This window comes from Phyllobates terribilis, unplaced genomic scaffold (assembly GCF_046119375.1).
Source record: "Phyllobates terribilis strain yellow unplaced genomic scaffold, ASM4611937v1 Scaffold_7__3_contigs__length_470593459, whole genome shotgun sequence".
Classification (NCBI taxonomy): domain Eukaryota; kingdom Metazoa; phylum Chordata; class Amphibia; order Anura; family Dendrobatidae; genus Phyllobates; species Phyllobates terribilis.
In genome coordinates, this window is record NW_027362767.1 from 198,665,193 (window position 1) to 198,674,206 (window position 9,014).

Genomic DNA, 9,014 nt, shown 5'->3' on the forward strand with positions numbered 1-9,014 from the left:
AAAACCCTAACCATGGCATACAAAGCCATTCACAACCTGTCTCCTCTATATATTTGTGACCTAGACTCCCAGTACTTACCTGCACGCAGCCTCCGATCCTCACAAGATCTCCTGCTCTACTCCCCTCTTATCTCCTCTTCTCACAATCGCATAAAAGATTTCTCCCGTGCTTCCCCCCTACTCTGGAACTCTCTACCCCAACGTATCAGACTCTCGCCTACCGTGGAAACCTTCAAAAGGAACCTGAAGACCCACCTCTTCCGACAAGCCTACAACCTGCAGTAACCACCGCTCCACCATACCGCTGCACGACCAGCTCTACCCTCACCTACTGTACCCTCACCCATCTCTTGTAGACTGTGAGCCCTCGCAGGCAGGGTCCTCGCTCCTCCTGTACCAGTTTGCCGTTGCGTTTTTGTTCAAGATTTTTGTAAGTGTTTTTGCTCTGTATACCCTTTTTTCACATGTAAAGCGCCATAGAATAAATGGCGCTATAAAATAATAATATTTCCAATGTAATTTCCCTTATTTTTCAAAACTTCTGTTATTCAGCCTGGCAGCTGGATATCAACATTGGAAATATTGAGACTTTATATAAACTTGATATATTTGTCAATAAAAGTGTAAAAACTTATGAAATGACATTTGTACTTCAGTAACTATAGAAACATCTGACGAAAAGACCTAAAAACACTGAAGCAGCAACTTGTAAAAACCTAAATTTGTGTCGATCTCAAAACTTTTGGCCAGAACTCTATCTGGCTCTAACAGCAGCATTGGAGTCAGCTCGGATCACTGATTTGTAACTACGTTTATTCTGCGGTCAACACCCGAGGGCTCCTTCACACGGCAGGGATTTTTCTGGTGTACAAATAGCAGTAAGCGTTTCATCATTATTTTTGATCAGAGTGTAATCAGAGTTTGGTTTGTGTCAGTTTTTTTCATCAGAATTTGATCACAATGAACAAGTGTTAGCCATGAAAGCTGATGTCTGAATGAGCCCTAATGGGGACATTTCAGTGGTTTGATCCTGGATGGGAGGTGTCTGCTATGAAACCCACAATTCCCTGGTGATGTGATGGCCTTCTACAGCCCAAATCACCAAGAGGGGGCTGTGAGCAGAAGAATGCTTAGCGCAGCAAGAACTCTAAGGGCTCGCTCACATGAGCGTACTGCATGGCCAAGTGCTATGTGATGTCTTATCGGATAGCACTCTGCCCAATGTTATACTATGGGGCAGTGCAGTTCTGCTATTTTTTCCTCATGCTGATTCAGCCTCTGCAAATTGGATCACGAGAACCCATTCAAGTCTACGGGTGCGTGTGAAACATCGGACTGCACTTGGATGACATCCGAGTGCAGTCTCATTTATGCAGACTCAGACAATGGAGAAGATGGAAAAATTAAGTTCTCCGTCTTCTCTGCACCTGGATCACAGTAAACTTGACACATGATCAGCGTTTGATCCGAGTGTCATCACCATAATCGATCTGATTCTCTCAGAACAGAGAAGCATCATTGGTGTGAATGAGTAAATACAGCCCTGCACTGACTGCTAAGTGAATATGGCATCTAGCTACTGAGAATTTGAAAAAAAAAAGTGATTTACTTATTGACAAAGGTCAGTGGCTTATTTTAAATTGTAGAAGTTGACACCAATACAATGACTAATATTTCCTGTAAAAAAAAAATGACATTATTCTAGACATGTATTTAGCGATTTTCTTCATGCCATTGCAAAAATATAAGTCATTACTTTCCTGCATGTGCATTTATACCAATAATATTATCGTGAATTGGGGCTAATATTAAGGACGTGTTTGTCATTAGTCTCCTGTATGTCATTGATTGATTTTCATGAATAATGTAACATTAATAGAAATATCTATTATCATTCTAACGTCATTGTCTCCCTGTACATTTCCCCCCCATGTAAGTGACACTACTCTCACAAAGTATCTGAGGTTCCAGTGACAAAGACACGTATAACATGGAACTATTATCTTTATGCTTTTCCAGTGTCTTCCTGGAGCAGGAGTTTACTAATAAGTGACAACACAATGGAGATTTCATGCGCAGAAACCTATTGTCACATAAGGAATTACAGAGTCCCACCTTATAGCCTTACCGCACCGCCGTACCGTCGTCCTTTTCAGGCCAGGATTTCTTCCCTGGAGATGCTGCAGCTCCAGATATGACTCCAAGCAGAACACTGCCTCTTCTGTGGGTGATCTGTGGCTCTTTTATTGCTTTGTTCCGTGTTCTGTAAGCGGCATCAGAGAACTCTTTTATCCTCCTGTTCTCGGCATGCCTTTTTTCTCACCATCTCTTCTATATTCATAGCTCCTGCACTTCTTTACCTTACTGCTCCCTCCACCTCTCTCCTGTTTGTTTTCATGATAATGAAGGAGACTAATTATTCTCTAAGGGAGCACAATGCAAGAAACTCACAATCATAGCGCCGTGTACCCGAAGGCACAAGTAAACACTCCGACGGCATGTAATAATAAGAATGGTTCTAATATCTCTGACTTAGCATGGATTTTACAGTTCAACCTTGTAACAACCATTTTATTTTACTCCTAAATCACTAGATACTTCTTGCACACATAGGTCCCGATTCATTTTCATTGTTGCAGCCACTATATAAGATGGCTTAGGGCACTGCCCCTGAAGAAGCCATACGCGAAACACCTTGGGGTACTGTTCCGTGTGCCTGCTTTTTGGTCCATTGATGATGGCGTGTGGTGGTCATAGGCACTTTTGCACTATTGCACTTTGCTAAGAGCCTGTGCTGTTGGGGTCCTCCTCATAGTTGAAGCCAGTTTACCTAAATTTATTATGTATATATTTGTGTTTGCTGTGACATTTTGGCATTGATTGACTGTGCTCAGCTCTCTTTTTCTGGGGGATCGTCTATATAATTGAGATTCTGTATAATTCCGATTCTGCTATCATGTTTCTGGTCCCTGAATGATTTTTGCTTATGTGTTTGCATGGTGTTGTATCCCACTGTTTTAGACTTTTTATTATTATTTGCCATACTGTGATTTACCATTGACCACATTGCCTGCTATTTCTTACTGGGTTTTATGGGTGTTTTTAATATATTTTCTTTCTTCTAGTATTTGTGTATTTAGTGTAATTTGGATATATTTATGTATATAGAGTTTTGCCATTTATTTATTTTTGGGAAGTTATTTACAGGTTCAAAATATTGTATTTTGCATATTCATCTTTCCATTTTCACCATTTTTAAAGTTACGTTTAGTTTTTTTTTATTTGCCACTTTGGGTGGAGTTTAGGGTTTCCACATCTTATCGCCTGAGTCATCATATGGGATTTTTCAAAAAAGTCACAAATTTTGGTGCAAATGTACTCCTGTCCCCTACCTGTAGTGTTTCATGTATGCCCGAATCCTTGGCACTAATATGGCAACATTTTTGTGGAACACGTGACGTTTTGTGCCAGAATGTCGTAAAACAATTTAAAGACAAAAGACAAAAAGCCTTTTTTTGATTTTGCACAAAACTATATGAACCACCTGCACCATTTGGCTAATTTGGCCCAACTGTCAGCGAATACCTGAAAACAAAACAAAAAGTGACTTAAAAAAATCACAAATGATAAATTGGGTCCCTGGTAGTGTAACAGTCTTAAGTTTTTAATATGCATTAGTTTACAATAAGTCAAATACATTTTATCTACTAAGTATTTGTACTGTTCTGTATATAAGGGTGTCAAAGAAAATATTAAAAATCTCTTGTCAGCAGGATTTTGCTTAGTAAATCACATACACTGTCAGGTGGGCGCCGTTATGTTACACTGAGTAAAATGATACCTTTGTTGATGAAATCCGTCCTGTGGTTCTTTTCTAATCTTTATTTTCAGTTCTGCCGTAATGATATGCTCGTGCTTTGGGGGTGGGACTTTTTCCTCTAGCAAAATGGCGCCCGCGCGTGTTCAGTGGCATCTCTTTGCAAGTGAAAGATGCTACTGCGCATGCGCAGACGGCAGCGGTCACTTTGGGGGATGTAAATTTTCACTTTGCCACAGAAATTACAAAGGCAGTATTTAAAATAGTAGGCAGGTGACTGAAGACCACCACAGCACGAGCATATATTATGGCAGAACTGAAAATAAAGATGGGAGCAAGGCTTGATTAGTTAATTCACACTAATTGATTGCCGGAGAGCTCTAGCTTAGGTAAAAACACGCCGTCAATGGCTTTTCTCATTGGGAAATAGCCTAAAGAAAATCACAAATTTTGACAGTGATATCTTACTGCATTCAGACTTTCCAAAAATAATACATTAGTATCTGACCCCTACTGAAGGGGATGCGGGCATATGTGGTTTTTCTGTCCTATTGCACAATCATTTTGGGTACACAATGCTGTACTCAAATTTTAATCTGCTGCATATCAATAAACGCTAAACATACCATGGTTCTCTCTAAAAGAGAATTTGTCATCAGGTTTTAGCCACCTAATCGGAGAGCAGCATGATATAGGAACAGAGACCATGTAGTGCTCCATATTTATGAGCTCTATATAACCCCACCCCACCACTGATTGACATCTTTCTGCCTATGCACAGTGCTCACAGAAATCTTCTAATCAGTGGTGGAGGCGTGGTTATACAGAGCTCAGCATTCAGAGCTGCAGCAGATAAAACAGGAATTTTATCAAAACTGCAGCAAGCAGCCCAGTACGTGACACATCACTGGAATCAAGGTCTCTGCCCTATTATACTGCTCTCATGTGGGGTAGAAAAAAACTGGTAAAATGGTAACTTTAAATATTGGCTGAATCCCTAAGCATTCTAGAATTATAATTAGTCATTTTAGCTGCTATAACTCGGCAGCTGCACCAGCATCTACATGGCCCCGTGTGCACATACCATTATGTAGAATCTCTTCTTTTCACATTTGCGACCTGTTTAAGTAGAAAAATAAATCATACAGAACAACTAATTCAGGAGGAGAACATCTTGTAGAGCTGATCTAGTCATTCCCATTAATGATGGAGAGTTTAGAAGTTTCCAAGTTTAGCAAATGTGAAAAGAAGAGATTCTACATAATGGTCTGTGCACACGGGGCCATGTAGATGCTGGTGCAGCTGCCGAGTATTCCCAATGTGGAGCCGCTTCACATGTCACTCCTTTTAACTGCTTAAGCGTTAAATGAAGGGACATAAGACGCAACATGTACACAGCAATGTCATTTTTACATTGCTGTGCATTATGTTATAATTTTTCGTGCACTTTTGTGACAATTTTTCAAGCGAGTTCAGGTGAACATTCCTAATAAAATCAATTCTCTCTTTACAGCATCAATGGGAAACATAAATAACGCTATAGTTCCCTGGAGAAAATCACAAACTGGTATCTCTCTCAGCTATACTAGGTATTCTGCTTACTTATTGTTTGTCACCTGTACTTTTTTTTTGGAATAATTGTTAGTCCCATACCAGGCTTGTGGAGAAAGAGATGTTAACTACTCCAGATTTATCGGTCTAGAATCCCCTACTGGCACTCTTTAATTTTTACTGGTAGTATCTCAATAAAACTCTCCAATCTTTCAAAAAATCTTTTAACATGCATTTTTTTATTGGTTGATACCTCCAACCAATTAATTTTCTGTATAAATTATAGTTTTTCAAGAAAGAGCTTATAAGGTGGAGGGTGAGGGACCAATTCAGGTTTGCAATTTTGTTTTCTCTCCTGCTCAGATCATATACTTTTTATTACTCCTGGTGATTGGGTGTCATCCTCGTCAGTATACCCAAAGATAGCCCATATTGGATTGAATGGGGCAACATTTGTAAGATTTATGCTGTTTTTCTTCTTCCAAAACCGTTGCTGTGTTGGACATGCTCACAAGTAATGAAATATGTCTGCTTTATCAGCTTGGCACTTATCTCTAGGAAAAATACCCATTTTATATCCTCTTGCCAGGCTAATGTTGGGTGTATGGTGCGTTTGGAGAGCCATTTCCGTATATCTTTTGGGTATTTAACACTATACTCTAGTGCCTTGGGTAACATTGAGGCAGTCAATTGTGAGATATCTGTTATCCAGTTAGTCATGGCTGTTTAGGATATGTCGTAGTCTAATGCCGTATGAATGAATTTATAGTGATTATTATTATGTCCTCTCCTTGAGGGATGAGTGTGTGAATATTGTGTAATAGACTATATCTCGAATCTTCCAACCTGGATAGCCTCATTAAGCTCTGAGAGATGGTCGTGAGCCATATTCCCTTATCATAGTGACACCCAGTTCCCCCCATTACTGGTACAATGACAACCAAAGCTTCCCAAAAGAAGGCACACCAAGACCTTGTGTTACCCTCCCTTACAGACACTCTACTTATGTCCGCCTTCATAACCTTACAACGCTCATGTACAGAGATGTCCTAGTTGTGGCTGGAAATACCAGCCTAGAGAGTGTGACTAGGCCCGGTACATCTCTGCACATGAGCGTTGTGAGGTTGTGGTGACACCATGACATCATAATGTGCGTCGTGACCTTACTGCCTGCACTTTAGGCCCGGACTTCTGGCCGCGACTAGGCCCAGGACGACCTTGCACATGAGCGTTGTGAGGTTGTGGTGACACCATGACATCATAATGTGCGCCGTGACCTTACTGCCTGCACTTTAGGCCCGGACTTCTGGCCGCGACTAGGCCCCGGACATCTCTGCACATGAGCGTTGTGAGGTTGTGGTGACACCATGACATCATAATGTGCGCCGTGACCTTACTGCCTGCATTTTAGGCCCGGACTTCTGGCCGCGACTAGGCCCAGGACGACCCTGCACATGAGCAGAGTTGCTCAAGGCCAAGTCATGGTCAGAAGTCCCGCCTAGCATGAAGATGTCAGGAGTTTCAGTGTAAGGTGGCGTAAGAAGAGGCGTCAAGGCAGCGGAAGTGAGCAGTGAGAAATTAATTGTTTATTTTTCTCTTTCCAGACCCCAGACTATAACAAGGGACATTCATTTTGCAGAGAATAAAATCGCTGCAAATTGAATTTCCCTGTAAAATCTGCACAATTTGGCAAATTCAAATCTTGTCAGATCCGCTCATCACTAGTGCTGACCCTTATTCTTCAGACTTATTCCATATCCCATTCTACAATGCTGGATTTCAGCTTCTGGGCTAAATCCTAATTGATGACCGCCCATTTTTCCTAATCAGTGATTGGAGTGTAAAAACAGCGTTTGTTGTGACTATTGTGATATGTGAAACTGCATAGAGTTTTATAGGCCTAACGTATGCGATTCTTCTAATGTATGGTGATTAATGTACAATGTTATTAATGTGTAGTGTATAGAGAGAATAGAGATACCGGAGCGTCTCACAAAATTAGAATGTCATCAAAAAGTTTATTTCAGTTCTTCAATACAAAAAGTGAAACTCATATATTATATAGAGTCATTACACACAGAGGGATCTATTATATAGAGTCATTACACACAGAGGGATCTATTATATAGAGTCATTACACACAGAGGGATCTATTATATAGAGTCATTACACACAGAGGGATCTATTATATAGAGTCATTACACACAGAGGGATCTATTATATAGAGTCATTACACACAGAGGGATCTATTATATAGAGTCATTACACACAGAGGGATCTATTATATAGAGTCATTACACACAGAGGGATCTATTATATAGAGTCATTACACACAGAGGGATCTATTATATAGAGTCATTACACACAGAGGGATCTATTATATAGAGTCATTACACACAGAGGGATCTATTATATAGAGTCATTACACGCAGAGCGATCTATTATATAGAGTCATTACACGCAGAGGGATCTATTATATAGAGTCATTACACACAGAGGGATCAATTATATAGAGTCATTACACACAGAGGGATCAATTATATAGAGTCATTACACACAGAGGGATCTATTATATAGAGTCATTACACGCAGAGGGATCTATTATATAGAGTCATTACACACAGAGGGATCTATTATATAGAGTCATTACACACAGAGGGATCTATTATATAGAGTCATTACACGCAGAGGGATCTATTATATAGAGTCATTACACACAGAGGGATCTATTATATAGAGCCATTACACGCAGAGGGATCTATTATATAGAGTCATTACACACAGAGGGATCTATTATATAGAGTCATTACACACAGAGGGATCTATTTCATGTGTTTATTTCTGTTAATGTTGATGATTATGGCTTACAGCCAATGAAAACACAAAAGTCATTATCTCAGTAAATTAGAATACTTTATAACAGCTTGAAAAATGTTTTTAAAATCTGAAATGTTGGCCTACTGAAATGTCTGTTCAGTAAATGCCCTCAATACTTGGTCGGGCGCCTTTGTTATCAATTACTGCATCAATGCGGCAATGTGGCATGGAGGCGATCAGCCTGTGGCCCTGCTGAGGGGTTATGGAAGCCCAGGTGGCTTTGATAGCAGCCTTCAGCTCGTCTGCATTGTTGGGTCTGATGTCTCTCCATCTTCCTCTTGACAATACCCCATAGATTCTCTATAATAGATTCTCTATGGGGTTATGGTCAGGCGAGTTTGCTGCCAATCAAGCACAGTGATACTGTTGTGTGTAAACCAGGTATTGGTACTTTTGGCAGTGTGGACAGGGGCCAAGTCCTGCTGGAGAATGACATTTCCATCTCCCAAAAGCTTGTTGGCAGAGGGAAGCATGAAGTGCTGTAAAATGTCCTGGCAGACGGCGGCACTGACTTTGGTCTTGATAAAACACAGTGGACCTCCACCAGCAGATGACATGGCTCCCCAAACCATCACTGATTGTGGAGACTTCACACTAGACCTCCAGCAGCTTGGATTGTGGCCTCTCCACTCTTCCTCCAGACTCTGGGACCTTCATTTCCAAATGAAATGCAAAATTTACTTTCATCTGAAAACAACACCTTGGACCACTGAGAACAGTCCAGGTCTTTTTCTCCTTGGCCCTGGTAAGACGCTTCTGGCATTGTCTA

The 9,014-nt window shown here is 40.6% G+C and overlaps 1 protein-coding gene across 1 annotated transcript in view; it reads right to left on the reverse strand.

Annotated features, from left to right (window-relative positions):
* CNGA2 (cyclic nucleotide gated channel subunit alpha 2) overlaps window positions 1-2,468 on the reverse strand; it is a 103,038-nt gene extending 100,570 nt beyond the window's left edge. Inside the window, exon 1 of the mRNA XM_073637743.1 lies at window positions 2,116-2,468. The gene's annotated coding sequence lies outside the window, so the exon portion shown is untranslated. The remainder of the gene's footprint in view (window positions 1-2,115) is intronic.
* Window positions 2,469-9,014: the final 6,546 nt, after the last annotated feature.